The 20,853-nt window shown below is 36.3% G+C and overlaps 1 protein-coding gene across 5 annotated transcripts in view; it reads left to right on the forward strand.

Moving 5' to 3' along the window:
• The first annotated feature begins 1,565 nt into the window (after positions 1-1,565).
• EPB41L2 (erythrocyte membrane protein band 4.1 like 2) overlaps positions 1,566-20,853 on the forward strand; it is a 124,630-nt gene continuing 105,342 nt past the window's right edge. For all 5 annotated transcript variants that reach the window (XM_059829682.1, XM_059829706.1, XM_059829689.1 and 2 more), the window contains exon 1: positions 1,566-1,643. The gene's annotated coding sequence lies outside the window, so the exon portion shown is untranslated. The remainder of the gene's footprint in view (positions 1,644-20,853) is intronic.

Raw genomic sequence — 20,853 nt, forward strand, 5'->3', positions numbered from 1 at the left:
TGGAGAAGAAGGAAGAGTTCAAACTTCTTAACAGCCAGGGCCACGTGGAATAGACCTCCAGGCTTCATTCCTTTGGAAATATACCTTTTGTTCCACTTCTAATTTGATAAGTCTCTGGCAATTACAGTCAATTTATAAGAAACTTCTAATTTTATTACCACTTTTTGATACAACTTAAAAAGTAGGAGCAAAGGCAGCTCTCTGAAGCCAGTCTGAGTTGATGTCTGTTAATGGGGTTTCAGTGACAATGCTGTGGACTGAATAGCTCTCGCTTAGTGAGGGTAACCTGAAGAATAATTGTATTACTTATTGTATTCAATATGATCTGAATCATGTAGTGAGTGTGGGTATAGGCAGAATATGCATTTTTCATGCGGCCAACTCCCGAGTCATACATTGAAGAACGCGGGTCATAGGTGGAGAATGGGAAATTGTTCTGGGAAGTACAGACATTTAAAGGAGGTATTGTGGGTTGTGATTAATAGTAATTTCAACACAAGTTCTCTTAAGTAATTAAAAAAATCAAAGTAGGTATATAAACAACATAAAACACATGACAAGGTAATAAAATCTTTCTGTAGTTGGTGCTTATGTGATTCCTTCTTGAATTCTGTGTTCACTTGCAGCATTAAACTTTAGAAAGTTGGGTAATAACCTGAAAGAATTTAAAAAGTTACAAGAACTGGGAAGCATGTTTCAGTACAAAAGATTGATCTACTTAAGGATTAAAAAGGAAGGGAACAAAATAAAATGGTGATATGTACCTGTAATGTGGATGAGAGCAGATAATAGTGGCTATGAAAGGATTCAGTGGAAGGAAAAGGATATAAATGGTTTACATTTTTAAAAGTTATGTTTGTAGTATACAGCATTACTCTAGTTATTGAAAGAGGACAAGTTTTCTAGATTTTAGTTTACCATGTGTAAATTTCAGTAGGGTAAAAATGATTTTACCAAAGGTTGTAGTGTATAGCATATTTGCCATTAGATAATTCTAAAGCAAGATTGAATGCTTTCCTGAGAAAGATGTACTAATTCAAATGGTGGTTTCATTCTGGAACTGATTGTAAGTTGGGGGGGAGTGTGAAAAGGGAAGGTGGGCTTTCTTCCTCGTTGCAGGTAAAATTAACCCAAGAAAAGCAGTGTTGGAAAACTGTTTATTGTGTACTCACACAATGGCTGGACACAAGGAGGGGAGATAGGAGCAAGAAAAGAGGATGTGGGAGTGTGTGATTGTGTTATAGCCTGGGTTATATGAGAAGTCAAACTGCATCATAAGGGGTTATTTCTGACCTTCTAAATTGAAAGAAAAGACTCTTCTTGACTTTAAGAGCATTAGACTTTATTATAAACTGCCACACTTGCACTTCGATTTTATCTCTTAACAAAATGTAAGTTAAATGATTGTGTGTTTTTTTTCTCTTCCTATTTGGAAGGGTGTTCACATTTTAAAGATATTTCTCATTTAAACACAGTTCGATTTCACTTATCTGGTTTTCTAATTCAGTCGGTGGGATAATTTTTGGTGTAATTTGACTCCAGATTTAACTCTCCCTTATAGGTAAAGAAGATACTGTGCTGTTATCCAGTTGTCATAGTTGATTGTGTTCTACTAATCTTAAAGACTTCTATTGGAGTGAAAGGTAACTTGTGATTTACTTTTTTTGTATTTAATATCAGAAAATTCACTGTAGGAATTTGCTAAATAGGCGAAGTTCTGTGTTCTGTTTCAACTTCTCAAATATTTTTGCTGTTGATGTGATAAATTTACATGGTTTAAGTTGTCAGTTTTGTAATATTATACAGGAAAGAACATATTAATGATACAGTAAATATTTTAACTTTTTGCAAGTCTTAAATTCTTAATTTAAGTTTGTCATTATAAACCCTTCTGTGAAGGTAATTTTAGTAGTAACTGATTTCCTCCATAGACTTCACCTTGTCTTTGAGTACTTTGTAATGATTTACAGACTCAGTGAAGTCCGTATCAGGAGAATATTGATTAATTACTACTGAGTAATCCAAAAATAGCCATTCTGTTTGGCTAGTGAAATGAGAAAATTATGTTCTGTGTATGTTATGCGATTATAGATTTGCATGTAATGCAAGTGGGACAGCTCAGCAAGAATACAGGCTTGTTTATTTTAACAGACTTGGGGGGAAAAAAAAGTTTCTTTCCATTGCAGCAGTGTCTGTCTGGTGGCACTATGCAAACACTGTGTTGCAGCAACTCTGCAAGTGCTGCTACCTGCCCAGCAAGCTGTATAGGCATTGCTGACAATAATGCAGAATAGCACTCCCTAATTTCAGTTTACAGCTCATGCCTTGGTTTCTCCACTTTATATTCTTTATGTAGTTCCTTACATCTGACATACTACCTTGCAAATAGAAACAATCAGAAGAAATCTGTGGACTTGATATGTACAACTTAAAACCCCAACAAAACAAAACAAAACTTAAATCCTGTTTCCCTTCTCAAATAATTCTCTTCACCTTCTTGCCTTCTATGCTTCTGTACCCTGTGTTTTTTCCTCGTTCTGGAGGAAAGCTGGGGCTGGATCTTTTCTCATTCTTATGAGAGTGGAGGAATCAATTATAGGTAATGTTTCTGAGGTCTCATAAATGAGATTTTCAGATGCTTACCCTTTGCTCTGCACATAGCAACTTCCTTTAATGGCATGATGTTTCATGACTGGACTCAAGTATGAGATGCTTTGAAGGCCTGACTTCGTTTAAGGTGGCCTCTTGTATAAAAACTGGCTGGTTCTGAATAGTCTCAGAAGCAGGTAGTAGTGTTTTGTTGGGTTTTTTGTTTGGTTGGGTTTTTGTCTAATGGAGATAAGGTACTACTGCCATTCAGCTATGTGGTGCTTTTATTAATAGTAGCTTGACTCTTCAGAAACCTTGTTGTGAAGGAGCATTGCAGGAGGATCCTCTCTTCAAAACTGGAGACTTCTTTGTCGGTGTCGAGGGTGTTAATTGGGTGTTTTACTTAATAGATACAATATCAGCCTGTGTCTTGGTTTCTCCCTCCTGGATTCTCTCTAAAGAGTGTGATATGGCCTGTCTTTTAACTTACCTTGCTTTTACTAAGTGATGCAGCCTATGTGCTCTGTAAGGTCATTGTTAGAAGGCTTTGGCATTGAAAAGTAAAATAGGGTTAGCTAAGGACAGTTTAAAGGGACCTATGGATTGCCTTGGTGCTCTAGGTTCGAATCTTCCCTTTTGCTTCTAACGTTGTCTATGCAGTTTTCTGTTTGCCAAGCGGTAGTTCTGGAGAAATGTTCTGTAGGAAAACATGTTCAGTTACCAGAAAATAAAAATAGACTCTAAAGAAGAAGTGTGGACTCTTTGAAAGATCAGTTTCATCTTAAATTGCTTGCACTGATGACAAAGCAGAGTTTAACCAAATATTTATTGTTGAAATTACTCTGTAATTAGTAGTGTTGTACAGCTAAATGGAACACCAGGTTTTACTGTAAATCACTGCTATCCTATTACTGTGGCTTGAGAAGTATAGGCTATAACTGTGGTATTCTTTTTAGTGGCCTGGATAAGAATTTGACTACAACATTTCAAGAACATAGTTTTTGGATTTTTAGTAAGATTCTTCAGTATGTATTTGCATGATGTGCTTTCTTACCACAGTGGAAAATTAGAACAGCCTTTTCTAATTTGAAATACTCTGTTATCCTGTGTATAGCGTTTAAAATATATTCTTATTGCAAGCTTTTGAATTTGTACTACGCAGACGTTTAAATTCTGATTGACTCAGCATGTATCCTACTTCTTCTGAAAAACAAACCAAAATTAAAATCTGCTTATAAATATATGCACTTGGGTTTCACATTTGTTGAAACATTTTTATTGCTTCCTGTTACTCACAAAAGCAAGGACTGATTGATAAAATATTTTATAATATACTGAGTGTGTCTTGCAAACTGCTTTGAGTTTGAACATTTCAATTTTGGATCTGAAAGTTCTTGTTCGATTTCCAAATACAGTGTTTTGTACTTTATAGACACTAATTGTAAATGATCTACTTACTGTTTCCTCAGCTGAAAGAAGCTGTTTTATCCTGTTTGGCTTACTCCTTTTGAAGTTGTACTTAAATGCTGTACTTAAATAATACTGTAACTGCTGTTGTTCCATCATCAATCAGTTAAAGCAATGTGGCAAAATAGCAAGCATATATATCATTTATCTTTCCTTAGAGGACTGGATCCTTTTTCTTGTATGTTTTTTTGGGTACTTTTCCTGGTAGGATATTGCATAATTGGACCATGAATCTGAAGCAAATCCAATGTCTGGAGAAAAAGAGGAGGCAAGGGGAAACCCGCAACCAAAACACAAAGAATGTCATAGCATAAACTTCATACTTAGGTCCATGTTTGGTCTTAAGGCTGCTTTGTCCCCTCTCTGGTTGACACTTTTGTATTGCAGTAATCTTAGACAAGTGGTTATCTACATAATGGTCAGAGGCAGCTGCTTGGATCAAGCCTGGGATTGCTACATATCAATGCTATTACTCCTTTACAAACAGCAATTGCAAGTGATTTTAGTATTAAACCTGTTTTGGACCTCTAATTATCTCATGTTAATTAACTTAAGCTGTTGGGTGTTTGGTCTCACTTTCACAGTGTGCTTTCTTTACTCTTTGTGTGCTTGAGGATGTGTCTTACAGAAAGCAATTAATGTTTAATGAGATCTATGCACTTAGACTTATTTTTCCTTCCCCCTCCCTGGCCCTTGAGTATATTTGCTTACAATGGGAGACCATTGTAACTTTTCCCAAATACATTGAAATATTTTCATTCAGAAGGGCAAGACGCATTTCTGAAGACTGAAATCCATATTCACAGTCTTTATCTCTTAATTCCATTCAGTAGAAAAGGTGAAATACATAGTATATTAAAAAATTACTTTTTTTGGTCACAGTTGAATTTAGTCTCAGTGTCATTTCAGAAAGTAAGGGTGCTGTTTAAGTTCCATGGGATAACTGCAGAATAGAATAATGACTTACAATAGAGACCAAATACTTGAGGTCTTGGGGGGAAAAAAAAGTTTATATCATTATCAGCACATTGTTCTTGTAGCAGAAATGAAACTATATATAAGGGAATTGGGGAATACTTCAGTCCTTTGTTGTAGGTGAGAAAATGCTTGGAGAAAAGGTGCCTTCTCCATAAAAATTCTCTGTAAAATGACTTATATTGCACGAGAGATCTGTGTTTAACAACATCATCCAAAACCAAAATGAAATGTTATACTGAACACAGTAGTGAACAACAGCATTCTGACTTGGGGAGAGTACCAGCGTGATATAGTCAAATAATTGAGTTTTAAGAAACTGTATATAACAAATTTAACTGCATATTCCTGCTTTTTGAAGACCTGAAGGGGCTGAAGACAGAAACTTCTTTACCACTGCCCACCCATGCACGCTTGTTTTAGCAAATTTAGTAAAAAGTACATAACCTACATTTTACTTTCATCCTTAGACCATTACAAGCTCAATAATCCTGACTGAATATTTGCAGTCTTAACTAGAGACCAGGTATTAAATGTGAGACAGTTCTTGCTGGAGGAAAAGTTTGTGCAATTTTAGCTCTGATATGAAAGGATGATGCTAGAAGCTGCAATACTTCTTGTGTCTGTTATGTGTTACGGACTTCTGATTCTTGTATTTCAGAAAGCATAATGAAATACCCATACATTAGCTGAAGTATATCTTACTGTGCTGACTTGTTTGAAAGTCTAAATAATTTAACTTTATATTGAGGACTCAGACTTGAAATACTGGGCTAAGAATGAAAAATGTTTTATTTACTGCCTGCAAATGGACTTTTAAAAGCCAATGTGAAAAACACAAAACATGCCTCCAATATGTTGGGAGCAGATTTGCTTCAGCCATTTTTTGCTTTTATAAAAATGCAGCTTCTTTACATTTTTCAGACATTTTGTTCAGTTTTTCCTGATTTTTAATATTTTTTTCATTCTCTTAACTTGCATTCCAAGGCAACACTTACTATGAAGATGGTTGGTTTACCATAAAATTCCCCAGCTGCTGGTGCTGGTTTAGAGTATGTCATATGCCTTAATAAAGGGCACGGTGTATGCTATACATAGCAGTGTTAAAACTTTGGAATGGGACCAGTTAAAAACAGTTTTTAATGGCTGAACTGTTTAATCACTGTCATGAGCCCTAATTTTCTGGCTTGAAACATCTTGCATCCATAAACTGTTGAATGATGTGGAAAGATTAATTTGCCTGGTGAAGGTTTGTTTTGTGTTTTGGTTTTTTTTTAAACAAACCCAAAAAGCTAGTATGTTGCAGTTTGATTTTTAACTTCAATAAGCTTGACATCTAACCTCCTGCTTTCTCTTACTGCTGAATGATCTTTGCTTGCTTGCAAAAGATACTTGCGAAAAATCCATGGATCCTTTTTGTTCAAAAGCTCACAAGGGTGTTCTTGTTTTACTTCTCTTAAAAACAAGTCAGTTTTTCTTTGACATTTTTGGTTAAATGTGTTAAGATTCTATTTAAGTAGTTACATTGAAGAGACTTTTCTGCAAGTATTAGTTTTCAAATTCTAAGTCTTTTTTGTTATGTTGTTCACAAGGTGATGCTGGCTAGAAGGATCAGTATATAACCAGTTACATTAACTGCAGAAGACACAAAAATTGATTTTATATTCTGTGAATATTTTCAGACCTTTGGTTATATCAAGAAGGTAAAAAATTGTAGAGGAAAAAATTGTCATTTATGGGTAGGGTAAACAAATTTCCTGAAGTTCAGAGTGAACAGGAACCTAACAAAAATAAGTTGATTAATGTATTGTAGATATTTTGTATTGTCTATTTCATGGGTCATTATTAGGAGAGGTAGTTAACTAATACTTCTATTTAAGAACTTAAAGGTAGGCTGTTTGACATGAAAATGGTGTTGATAAAAACCGCTTATAGGAGATACATGAAATACTATAAAGTTTTTATTGTGGTTTTTTGTTTGTGGTTTTGTGGGGGTTTTTTTACTTCACATGTTCACGTTGGAGGTGAATTCTTTGCTCTGACCGTACTCCTCTGATATTGGACTGTGCTTTTGATTGACTACCACTTCAGAGCTGAAATTTCTGTATTTTCAGCAATGATAAAAATCAATGCAGGACTGAAGTACTTGGATTTTTGTGTGTTAGAATTTGTATGACATAGTGTAAGAAGTAGTTATCCTAGTTCTTGTAATAGGGAAAGTGCTTTAAATTTTAAGCATCAGGAGCTAGCGAAAAATAGTATTATAAAATACATTGACATAGTCATGGGATTTTTTTGGTTGCTTCTAACGTTAGACATGCATCTCTTTTTTTTGTATTAGGAATTAGTTGTGTTTTCCTTGAGTGCTATTTTGTTTTAGTCTACCTTCTATTTGTTATTGGATGCTGTTCTCTATTAAATTTGAATTAATTTTTAATTAAATTTTGCAGTTTCCCTCTTTGAGGTAACTTTTTAGTGGAAAAGCTAAGTTTTTTTTTATTTTTAGTAAAGTTAGATGATTTTTAATATGTAATTATTTGAGCTGAAACTTAGTAGTGCAGCGGGCACTTAGAGCTTCTAGAAGAATATCCTGCTTTATCAACTTCTTTGAATTACGCTGTGTTAGGTAGTCCTTGTGTTGCCCATGGTTTCCGTAGCTTGTCAAATCTTGCTTGTTCTTCCATGACCCTAATTTTTTTAGTATAAAATGGAATAAAGATGATTCTTTTTTTTTTTTTTGGGGGGGGGGGTGGTAACAAAGGTTTGGTTTTCTATGGGTATGGAGTTCTTAATTTCTTTTAGAGAAGAGCAGCTTCTGCTGACTAGGTTCTGGTTCTGCCTTCCACCAATGTGTTGGAGCCTGTCACCTCCAAGTGTATTGCTGCTGTGTACGTGTGCGGGGAGTCTGCGGGACAGCGCTGTGTTGTGATGGCATTGGTCTGCTGTCAGATGACACTTTAATTCTTGAAAGTACCTCCTCCTGATTTGAGGAAGAGGGTTTCTATATACTTATGCAAGGCAATAGTGTTTCATGACAAATATGACTCAGATTAGCCTAAATTTGTTACATGGATGCAAAAATGTCTGATTTTGTGTAGTTAAGGCTTTTTGTCCCAGATGCGTTCAGGTATTGTGTTATTCTCTGATAGTTCAAGAATGTAACTGGTACGTCACTAATTGTGTGGAAATTCTCTTACTGAAGTTTCTTGGTGTTGTAGAGACTTGAGTAACTTTCTCGCATGACAGAACAATGTTAGTTTGATTTCTATACAGAAACAAAGTTGGAAAGTTTTGCACTGTATACTTCTATAAAATAAAAGAGAAACAAAATCATAAAATAGCAATTTTGACGTCTTTCAAAAGAAAGCTTCATGAGTATTAAATATGATTTTTAGAACAGCAAGATTCTGATATAATGGGATTTCCACCTGTACTGTTTTTCTAGTTGTTTCTTTGCTATTGTTAGGGTATTAGCAGTTATCCCTTTTTTGTATAAGGCAAACTATGTTTTGCCATTAGATTTTTGCAGGCTTAAAATTATAATTATTTCTACTTTTCAGTAGCGTAAAGTAAAATTACAGAAATTCGTTTTCTTAAAACATATTTTTGCAGAGCATTAGTAGTCTGAAATGGTATGTAAACTATGATGGCATGGAGGGAAAATGTACCACTGTGTAGGAGTGAATTGGAGCTGGAGATACTTCAGACATTTCTGACTATGATTCATTATTTCTTTGTCTGGTTTGGTGAGCTTGGAGAGTAGAGTGTGACTTTTGTACCTTTGATCATATGTATCTTGTATGTTCAAACATTTGAACAGCAAATTTGGCCACTAACTAGATTGTAATTTTTTTTCTTCAATACTAAATTTGAACTTAATAAAGTAGTGATATCAGTGGGCAGCTCTGTGTCCATGGATCATTCAAGGACAGTACTTTTGAACTATTGCTCTTATCATGGAACCTTTAAAACAAGAATGTACTGAGAGATGCCTTTAAAGTAGGAGGCTGAGTATCTGTAGTCTGTATGGCGCTTATGTTAAGCAACGGAAGTTGGGCTTTTGTTTTCAGCGGTAGATGTACTGTTTTGAGTATGATTTATTTTCCTTCCCCTTTATTTCAGTTTATCCTCTAAAGGCATGGTTCCCTGTATGTGTTCTCCCCTTCATCCTTTCAACTTCAAGCAAGCCTTTTGTAACCTATCCTCCCCACTTAATTTTTTTCTGTTTTGTCTTTTTTGGTCTCCCCTTGAATTAACGCTAAAGTAAACACTAACATTGTTTACGAAGTCCTGTACTACTGAAGATGGCTTTTGCTCTGCTAATCATTGCTGAAGAAATGTTTGTAATCAGTTGAGAGTGGTCTGATGGGGATGTGAAGGTATGCAAAACTTTTTGTCTCTGCTATGAGCAGTAAAATGTTACCCGATCTACAGCTGGGACTTTTAAATGCTACACTACTTTAATATGGAAGGGTTCGTGTTGCTTTATATGAAGGTGATCACATTCAGGGCTTTAGCTGAAATTGAAGCAGCCACCTCAGAATTCTTTTTTTAAAAATAGGCAACGTAACTATTGCTGCAAATGAGGTAATCTAACATAGACCTTACATCAACATGATTACAATATAAAGACTCTTCTGCAAAATCAAACTAAGTTGAATATGCTCCCATGCAGTACTTCTAACCTTTTGTTTTGAAAACAGTTGTTGCTCCTTTCACCCTGCTAGACTAAGGGAGATGCCTTGTTGTCTTTTGAGGTATATCTTCCTTTGCATGAAAAACCTTTCAACTTACTGACTTGTCTCTATGGTTGAAAAGCACTGCCATAGGCTACACTTACTTTCTAAGAGTATACAGACCATTCACATGACAAAACTGTCTTTGATGCTGGTACCCTCCCCTGAGGGGCTGGTAATTCTGCAAAGGGCTAAAATATTCTGCAAGAGTTTTGCCAGCAATTCAGTGCTTTTCAGCCAAGAGAGCACGTGTACTATATTGAGTTTTCCAGTTTGATCCACTGATTTGGTTGTAGTTACTTTTTTGAATCATTTGTATGCTTTGTTGTTTTGCTGCTATTCTTCAAAACACACTTGTGAATTTTGGCGTAGAAGTTTTGAGGAACCAAGCAGAAAGAGCAAACTCTTCTTTAAATTCTTCGCTTGCTGCTGCACAGGGAGAAGTGATAGCAAGAGTCGAGTCACTAATGCATGAGGAGTACACGCTCCTGGGCTTTGACTTCCACTAGTTTTCCATTTCTGATTGCTGCACTAAAAAGGGCGTAACTTTTGGGGTGAGAAGTAAGAGAAAAGGAGGAATCTAAAGTTGCATGGTTTTTTTTTCTGTTTTGTTTTGTTGGTGTGTTGGGGTTTTTCTGTTCAAAAGTCCCCTAAGTTTTTGTTCTGCAGCCTTTTGTACCCTGTTAGGATAAGCTGTACTTATTCCACCTTCCACCTCATGGGTAAATGCTGGTAGTATTTTTCTTCTTACGGTTAGTGGGCTTTGTGGCTGTTTGTCTAGCATCGTAGTGCAAATGGTGATAGTCAAAGGTCTGACTAGCAGCTAGTTCTTAAATAGCATAAAGTAGAAAAAGTGAGAAGTAGAGAGACATGCAGTCTGATTATTTCAGTCTGTGTTATTGTGGTTTTGTGCTCACAAGACGTTTAAGTCAGCATAGCAATGTATGATCAGTAAGATGCTTCTTTGTTTCCTGTGGATGGTTTTATTTCCTCTTCTGTAGGGAATTTTGACTTAAACATTTAACTCAGTCTATAAAGCTAAAATATTTCTAAAACATCTTCACTGACTGTTGTTGCTGTTGACATAAAGAATGTACAAGAAATACAGGAGTATTAATTAGCAGAACTAATCTCTCCTGATTATGATAGGCTGTCATTGCCTACAGTAATATCGTATTTTTAAACTGTGTGATTTCTCAGTTAAAAAAGTTCTTGCATCAAAATGGTTAGTTATAGTGACTTTCTAAAATTGCTGCTAGCAGTTCACACAAGAGAGGGTGTTGAAATGTAACAGTTGATAGGCAGGCATAAAATACCTTTTTGGGAGGGATTTATTGTAGTGAAAATTATTATTTCTTTACCCCAAGACTGCAAATACAGATGCATTAAGAGATTTCTGAATGTTTACTAATGATTTTATTTTTGGTGGTCTTATGACTATTGTATCTTTGTTGTTCTGTAGCTTACACAAGCATTAGGAGACTAGAGTGTTATTAAATATGAGGAATCTCCTGACCTTTCAGAAAAGGTTGAGATGCCATTATGAGAGTCCTAAATCAGATCTGCAGAGTTCTTGTAATAAGATGCCAAAGACCCTCCACTCTTTTAGTCTTCCTCATAGAGCCTCAAGAGTATTGTAACTTGATGTATACTTTTGTTTTCTCTTCTTCCAAGTGAAGAAACATAATTAAGCAGCTTAAGCTCTACACAGGCTGCAAATGAACTTCTCTGATGTATTTTATGATAGATACCTCTAACATACCCTACTGAACTTGGTGTGTTCTTCAAAAGAAAAATATATGGAAGTTGGTATAGTCAGTTCCCTGGGTGAGACCAAAGTGCTTTATATATTGTCAATATGTGAAGATGTGTCTGTGTCTAAACTATCATTGCAGCTTTGAAACTGTCCATTAGTGCTCAGATCAGAAGTAGATGGGCTACTCAGCTGTGAGTGAAGGTAACCTTTTGATTCAGGACATGACACTTCTGTTTCCATACACAGTGGTTGCAGTCTCTGCTTCCAGTCTAAGAGATCACCAGGCCCAATAAAGTAAACTGCAACAAATTCTGTGCCCTTGTGACAGGGGTACAGAAATGATGCTGTGAGTTATTTGTAGTCTGAGGAATTGCTGCTGCCAAAATTCCAGGATGACTGTCTAAAGTTTTGTTTTCTCAGATTTGCCAGCTGCAACAGTTAAGGTACACTGACAGTCAGTGTGAACTAACTGTTTGAATACTTGCAAAACCATCATGAATATTTGACTAAAATTATCAAACTAGCAATTCAGGAGACAGATTTTTTTTTTCATCTACATCATCATCTCTGCATTCTCTGCAGCAGGCAGGGCTTCACAGCTTTCTCTTTGTGCTTTTATGGTCAGCTAACTGTCAATGTGTTTCTGAGTTGCAGATTCTTTGGGTTAAAGGCACAAATCAGTTTGCATTCTGAGTGTAATGGTGGTGAGTGGGGAGGGGATGGAAGAAATCCAGATTGCAAAACTCATGGTGAGAGTTCTGCAAGATGAATAAACTGGATTTAGAGATCTCATCTATCTAATATCAGCTGAAATTGGCTCATATTGTTGGATTTGCTTCTGCTAACTTTTCAAAAACTTTCTAATGAATGTAGTAGTAGTGTGGTAAAAGCAGGACATGAGCAGTAGAATTTTTAGGTATTAATCAGTTTTTCATGTATTTGAAATATTGTTCCACTCATGTTCTTTCTCCTTTTTCCTCCCTTCATGCTCTGATGCTCCACTATACAATATTCAGTAATAGTTGGCAGTAGTAATGTGGGAATACTGAAATACTAGCCTCTCCTAGCTAGTGGTGACATATGTTGTTGACCTTCTTGTAATCCTCCTCAGAATTCATTTCAAGTTTACCTGAAAGCATCAGGACTTTAAATATTTAAAACTAAGTTCTACTGGGAGAACTTGTGAAGCATGCTTTTCTATTACTTTGTCTTGCTCTCCTTTATAACAAACGTCAGCTTTCTTCCTGTCACTAATAAATATTTCTGTGCTGTCAGTACCCCTTTCCTTTGTTTTCATCCATTATCCTCTAAATACATTTGATGCAAAACCATCCAAATATCACTAGGTAAGTATGTATTTTGTCTGGCTGGTTAAGTGCTGACTGTAAAGCTAGTAAGCCAAATAGAATAGGTTACTTATGGATTCATACTAGACACTCGTCACTAATTTGGATTTCTTTCCTACCGGACTGTGTTTTTGAGTCCTGTAGAAATTAAGTATTATTGAGAACTCTGGACCACTGCTAAATCTGGTTAAAATTGACCATTGAAGTTAAACATTACTCCAGAAGGATAACAAACAGATGAACAGGCAGTATGATTACACAGGTCTTATTTCTGTAGAAAACCAGGCCAAAAATTGTAATGTTTCAAATAGCGTTCTTGTTGGAGTTCAAAATAGTCTTTGTCATTCTATTCCCAACACATCTGATGATGGTTGGTATCTCTTGGTCTCAGTTTGATTAGATTGTTAGCTGGTTTGAGGCAGGGATTCTAGTTTTATTTTTGCGAAGTACTTGACATCTGTCATAGGAAAACATAAAGGCATTCTTGTCTTAACTTTTACTTTTTTTTCCCTGCTTCCTTTGGAGAACATGATTAGTCATTTTATTTGTGCCAGGAGCTATAGAATCGTTGAGGTTGGAAGGGATCTGTGGAGATTGCCCAGTCTAACCCCATCTCCTGCTCAATGCAGGGTCACAGAACCTTGTCCAGTCAGGCTTGAATACTTCTGAGGATGGAGACTCCACAACTTCTTTGGGCAACTTGTTCCAGTATTTGATGACCCTCAGAGTAATAAAGATACGTTATTCCACACCCCTCCTTATGTTTAAGTAGAATTTCCTGTGTTTTGATTTGTCCCCATTGCCTCATATCCTTTCACTAGGTGGCACTGTGTAGAGCCTGGCTCTGTTTCCTTTACTACCCATATCAGGTATTTATACACTGTGATAAGATCCCCTGACCCCAGGCCTTCTCTTTCCCAGGCTAAACAGTTCCAGCTTTCACAGCCTCTCCTCATATGTCAGATGCTGCAAGCCTTTAACCATCTTTGCTGGACTTGCTCCAGTATGTCTTCAACTCTCTTGTACTGGGGAGCCTAAAACTGGATGAACCTGCAAACCATTATGTGCAGCAGGGACATTATGCCAGAAAACAGTCTACTGTGAATCCATAGGCATCTGTTAGGTATGGGAGAGGGTCCTACTAGTTTGTTTTGTAATGCTCTGTCATGTATGGTCTGTGTACATTTTGCCAGTGATTACCTTGGCCCTCCTTATAAGAACACACAGTTCATATTTGGTTCTAAAGACCAGCTTCCAAGCTTCTATCAGGTGTTTCAGATGGTAGTAATAGGGTAGGAGAGGATTAGTCAAAAGAAGATCAATACAGAGAATGGGTTTTACTTTTAAGTATGTATGTGTATGTACATACATATATAAATAAAAAGTTTGCCTAGCTCGTGATTTATAAACTAATGCTTAAAAATAAAAAGTTACATGATTTAGCTTCTAAAGTAAAGGCAAGAGATTTCTGTTCTGTTTCACTTTGATCATTGTTTCTTTGTACAGATAGGTCTTGAGGGGATGTCAGATGGGGCTTAAACTCTGTGTGTGAGGCACAGTTGTTAAGGCAGTTGTGGAAATCTTACAACTGGGAGACAGAAGGTAATGTTTCAAATTTCAGTTAAGAATTCTGATTTACTTTAGCAGTTTTTTTCCCTTCTGAAATCTTTTGCCTGCTTTTTGTTTCAAGAGTGGTTAATACTTCTGGTAAAACTGAGTATTTGTAGACTGCCTTTTGCTGTCAGGCAAATCTTGCTGCTGTACTAACCCGCTCTGTGTTGTTGACTTCTGTTCCAAAAACCATGTTAACTGTTTTGCTATATCCTCTGTAAGCTTTCAAGTTCATTCAGCTGAATAGATCTTATTTAGCAACTGAAATCTCTGACAGTTTGTCATGAGTAAAAGGTCTTATTTCCTCCTTTTTTGCAAATAGGAAAAGATGTTAACTAGCAGAAGGATGTTGCAAGTTAAGGAAAATACAATCATGATCGTTACCTTAGTAACACTTAAGTCATTTGCTGGGCATCTTTCAGTATGTGGACAACTCTTCTCTGTTAGCTCTGAATGTCAACTGATTCTTCTTCTGTGGAAGCCTTACTATGAAAGTAAGAATTTTCTTAAATGCGTTAAGATTATTTTTGATGCAGTGTTTTAACATAGTTATTAGTATCTCCTTCACATTAGTTTCTCAACAAGATCTTTTGAATTTATTGTTATCTACTGTTAGTTTTTCCTTAATTAGGACTTTTGGTTTGTCTAGTATCTTACTAGTATCACTCATGTGACATTATGCTAAATTAATTACTAGACCATTGCCATGCTATAGTAATGAAGCAAACTGCGAGTGCCTCAGCACTGTTATGCTGTTATTTGATTCCCTGACCCATGTATTTTGCCTTTCTACTTACTATCTTTCTGTTGCCTTTTTAAGCATCAGAAGCTATCCATCAACTTATATCCTGTTGTTTAATTAAAATCTGTGGATGGAAAGTTTTGTAGCAACCTTCCCCTCTCCTGAAGATTTTAACCAAGGGCATGCCATGACACAAGTGCAAAACCCATAGTCCCGTACAGGTATTCCTTTACTGTTTCAGACCAGGAGATAACCTATTAGAAGACCACACAGTAGAGTGGGTCAGGCAAGAACTGGGGCCATATTCACCAAATAAATCTAACCCTCCAACATCTTTGTGTGTTTCATGAGTAGTGGGAGACACAGAATCTGTGTTAGATTTTAAAACTTGTCCTGGCGGTTGTCATCTGAGTTGTTAAGAAAATACAGAATATGATTGATCAAATGAAGCTGAATATTCCAGGCAGAGAATTAACTGAGTTTCTTTTAAATGTGGACGTTGTGCTGTTTCTTTTTCTCTGACCTTAAGCACGTGGGAAAGAAGATAGTTTCTAAGCAAAGGGAAAAGGAAATTGTCTCATATTTATTAAATCCTTTTCCTATCAGGAAGTATGCATCAGGATTATATGCTTGGCAAGCAAGAGTACATATTTTGGCACATACTTCTCTCTTTGTAACTTTAACAGCCTGCCAGCATTGCAGGCAACACTAGCAGCAGTCTGTGTCCCAGACAGTTTTGATTATAAATCCCAGTGCCGGCAGTGGGGGAGAAAGCTCCATGGGGATGGGTACTATATGGTCATCTTGGCTCCTTTTCCCTCCCTAGTGCACTGGTGAAAGAGGATAAGGAATAGCTGGAGAAGGGAAGAAGATGGTCATGCTGGTAGTAACCCTCTCTGCATCCTAGTTAAATATCCTGTGAATATTGCCTAAATTTGAGGACATTCCAGGCTTCTTGTGATGGAACCAATGGTCTGCAATCTAATTGTATCTGAAAGATCCTCTATAAACCATTGTTTGAGTGCACCAACCCCCAGAATTACAAATGGCATTGCCCACACAGGCATTCCAGAAATTTTGTACAGTCTTTTCTTGCTTATCAAATGCTAAGTTGATTGTTATTTCCAATTTTTAAGTATATGGCTAAATCTTTTGTAAAGTTCCTCTGGGGCCAAATATAGTATCGTGAACTTTAGTCCTCAGTCAGTGATCAGATCTGTATTGATAACTGTGCCATTTGACGTGACAGTTGCTTCACCAGTTGCACAAGAACAGGGACGAAAAATAGTTGAGCATAGTTACATTTCCTGTTAAGACTTTGTGTGATAGTGATGACCATGCTATTAAAATAGCTTAAATATTTTAAATGAAGTAAAACTTCTGAAGTGTGGAGGGAGGCAAAGGAAGAGAGTAGATGCGCTTGTATAGGAAAGATTCTGAGGGAAAGACTGGATGTCCAGTATCCTTTGGTTTTCAAGAAGAGTTTAGTACCTTTTTTATGCAATTTTTTTAGAAATTCCAAGTTGTTAATATAAATATGTTTAATAAGGCTTAATAAGGTAGCTGAAGTGTTACATTAACACAGTTTGAGTATTTTATATAAACTTGTTCTTCTAAATCATTTGAATAGAATACAGTTCTGAAATTTTATGGGAACATTCCATCTATAAATACATTTTATCATCATTCTGTGGAATGAATACGAAGAGTACTAAATCATGGAATCACACATGTCTTTCCAACTTATGTCTTCAAGCAAATTTTATTGTATTTAAAACTTGCTTTAAAATGTGTCAAGCTTACATCTTAAAATCTAGTATATTCCCTTTAATATTACAGTTAATTCTTTAGAGGACTGGAGACAAATGTGTAGAATATTTTGAATAACTTGTTTGACTGTAAACTGCTTTTATGGAGCAGTTAAATACATTTTCTGGTTTTGGTTAAAATGTGGTGATTTTTTTTTCTTAAAAGTTTTTTTTTTTTAAGCCAGTCAGTTTTCTCAAATACTAAGGAGGTATTTAGGTTTTGAATAGCATCTTAACATAAAATGGAAACTTACCTACTGCCATTCTTTTTAACTTCATATAAGCTATGTCTTATGGTATATTTTTGTGGCATGTAAATTCCCTATCTACATATTTGGTTATGTGATATGTCTGACAATAACAAATTGTTGGTGCTCTTAGCTCAGTTTTATCATGTATCTGTAAGTCAGTGGTTTGAACTCAAATGTAGCTTTTTAAGTCTGCAATAAGGAAAGCTGAAGCTACAAAGAGTAAAAACTTTGGTTAGTGTGCATATAGAAACCACTCTCCATAATTCAAAGGAGTTGGATTAACATAACAATCTATTTGTTTTTCTTCAAGGGAGCTCTGAAGTGTTGCCAATAGAAGGACTGTTGAAATAACTGTAGAGTCTTCCATAGTTTCAATTGTATCTACCACACGCGAAGTGTTTTGTATCTTATTAGAATCAAGGTATTGAACATGACTTAGTCATGAAGATAAAGGAGGGTTGTTTTTTTATCTAGTGTGAAGTCTGAAAATTGAGTTCATAACATCATTAATATGTCTGTGCTGCTTCCTGAAGATATTCATAAGACTAGATTTCTCCGTACAGAGATTCAAAAAGTGGATTCCCAAAGCCACTGCCACAGCTTGTAAAACTTGATCTTTAGCTCTAGATACCTCTCTTGAGTCAAGGATCCTGGATCTCATTTCTGAGGACTTTGTACTTCACAAGAGATTGTAGCCATAGACAGGACAAAAAATATGTTATATTACTACTTGCCTTAAACATATTCTTTAGTTCATTCATTAAGTTGGTATTAAGTAACAGGAAAAGGTTATTATTGATTTTGCAGATTAAGTCCCTGTGGTCTTTATAGCATAAAAACAAACAGAAAGGTTGAATACTTGTTACAATTCCTTTGGCAGCAGTTCTCATTTAGGAAACTGCACACACTTTCCTTGTAGCTCCCCTTTCCCTTACCACGTAAGAGACTGCTGCTTCAACTTTCTCCACATATCCTATGAAGACAGAGATATTGTCCCTTGTTTATTTTAGTTAGCTGTTTAGGTGGTTTCTCCCTAAATCAGGTATGTGAAATAGTTCATTTCAGACATCAGCTGGGGAGACATATCTTAAACCAAAATCGTAATGAGTAATTGTAGCCTTATGAGATGGTACCTAACATCCTTCTTCCAGGTATACAACTGGTGTTCATTCAATTTGTTAAATTTTAACTTGGTTACGAATGGGCACACTTGATGTGCGCTGAAATGAAAAATTGAATGAAAGAGCATTTTAAATGTGGGGGGTTTTTTTAGGGGTATCAGATGGTGCAAGATTGAACTGGATGGATATCATAGTTTAAAAATGGTGCTATCTTACCTACTGGTGCAATCATACATCTGTTTGGTATTCCTGAATGAAAGTAACAATACTTCTTACTTTAATAAGACACAAAAATAACCTTTGAAATTACTATTGAAAATACTTTATGCCTATGGTATAATTCTGACTAAACTGCAAAGCTCTTAATGACTGACAGATTGTGGAGAATAGTTTTTAAACACTTAAGAATGAGCCTATGGCTGATAAGTGCTGGCAAGTTACAGTTACTGCAGATGCCAAGAGCACTATTGAAGGGAAAATGCAGATGTCGTACAATAGTTCTTAAAAATTATATAGCCTGAGTCTGTGTTGAATGCAGGTATCTGATGGCAGCAGTTCAGTTAAGTGTAGCTGTAAACAGAGGGACAGCTGTAAAGGGATGAAGAATTTATAGTATAACTTTGTAGAGTGATTGCAAGCTTAACAGAGAAGAATGTCTCCTGAGGCACTTCAGGAGGTTCCCATGGAACAATTCACTGTAATAATTTAGCTGTAACTGGAAAAAAAATCATTTCTTTCTGTTTCAGTAGTAGTGTTAGCCTGATTTCCTCCTCTACCCACCCTCACCCCCTGAAAAATGAAGTTCAACTTAAATGCTTAGTTTAAATTAAACCACTGTGAGATCTGATAGGAATAGTTACACAAAAGTTTGTCAAACAGCTGCCTCTTACTACCAAAAGCTAACGTTGGGAACAAAGTAATAGTTTTAATGTTTTTGGAAGGAGAAGGTATAGAGCGAAGTTGCCTTTGTTATATACTTTGCTTAACGGTCTTTTATCACAGAATTGATATGTAGGGTGGGGGGCTGATAAGGGCAGCAAAACTTCATCTGAAAACAGAAGGGTGAGATTCTCAGGGTGGAGTTTCTCTGCTTTGCCTGCTTTGGCACAAGATCTGCTTGAATGGCTCAGGATGCTGACACTGAGCGAGGTTTGCAGCTCACTCCTCTGCCTGTGCGTCTCGCCCCATCCTGTACTGGCATTTATTAGCTCTCTGTGAGAGGCAGGGGCAAGCTAGAGTGAAGCTTGGTTCTTGCAGTATCCTCACCTCTGTTTCTGTTCTCCTGGTTGAAACTGGGCAGATTTCAGGGAAGCTGTCAAAGGTCGGATATTCGGACGGAGAGGAACTAGGAGAACAGAATGAGGGCAGTGGGACTGGAGTCACTGTGCAGTGAGGCTGGAGAGGTCACTGGGGCTCCTAAACTATGGGAGGAAGGATGGAAGCGGGAGCTAGTGCTGCTGCAGCAGCAAAAATTGATTGGACTAGAAAAAGTTAGTCTTGTCAGTACTGCTGAGAAGCCTTGAATTTTGTGCTGCTCTGTCCCTAAACTTTCAAATGAATGAAATGGTTAATGGTCTTACTCAGTCATGTGACTGGTGCCTTTTAATGGAATAGACAAATCTTGAAAAACTGAGTATCAGCTGTGTTTAAAAGTGGCTTTGTGATTTGCTTTTGATACCATGCATCTCCTCTGATGGCTTCACTTTTCTTTAAAATGTTTCCCTTTAATTCTTTGGCTTATCAAGATGCTAGAAATTGGAGAAAAGGTTGAAGGAATCTTGAAAAGCTTTAGTGTTTCAATAGCATGTACAAAACTTAAAGCTAAGGTAATTTGAGAAATGTGGTGCTTGACCTATGATACTGCTCTAGCTTGCTGTTGGAATCGGATGAACTAGCCAAACCAGTAAATCCACTGTGTAGAAAACAGTATTCTGGAAAAATACCTCCTTCAAATACTTTATAAATCAAGTAAATATGAAAGTCTTTAGTTTATTGAAAAAAGTCAATGCAGAATAACTAGTTTAATACTGGAATAAAGATGGTTGCATCATAACAATACAAAACTTTTTACTACTAAAAATTTCATTTGTCAAATTTGCTTCTTACTCATGTTTCTGAAGGTACTAAATGTTCACCATTAAAACAGTTTTCTACTTGTTCTATAGTACAACGATTTGAAGAGAATTTATCATTAGTATTTGTTGTGCCTGACACATTACTTGGATGTCAGTCTTGGGGTTGCCCTGACAATGAGTTCTGAAATGGTCAAATGCATCCACTGTAACTTTTAATGCATGTAGTGCCATAGAAAGGTATTTCTCAGTTTCAGCAATACAGTATACTTCAAACTGGAACTGATTATTTACTTATACTATATTCCAAAGGCAGCCTCAGGTTAGAGATACTGAAAAGTCAGTTATTGCAAAGTAAGGTGCTGTGTGTTCCAGGATA

This window comes from Gavia stellata, chromosome 2 (genome assembly GCF_030936135.1).
Source record: "Gavia stellata isolate bGavSte3 chromosome 2, bGavSte3.hap2, whole genome shotgun sequence".
Taxonomy (NCBI): domain Eukaryota; kingdom Metazoa; phylum Chordata; class Aves; order Gaviiformes; family Gaviidae; genus Gavia; species Gavia stellata.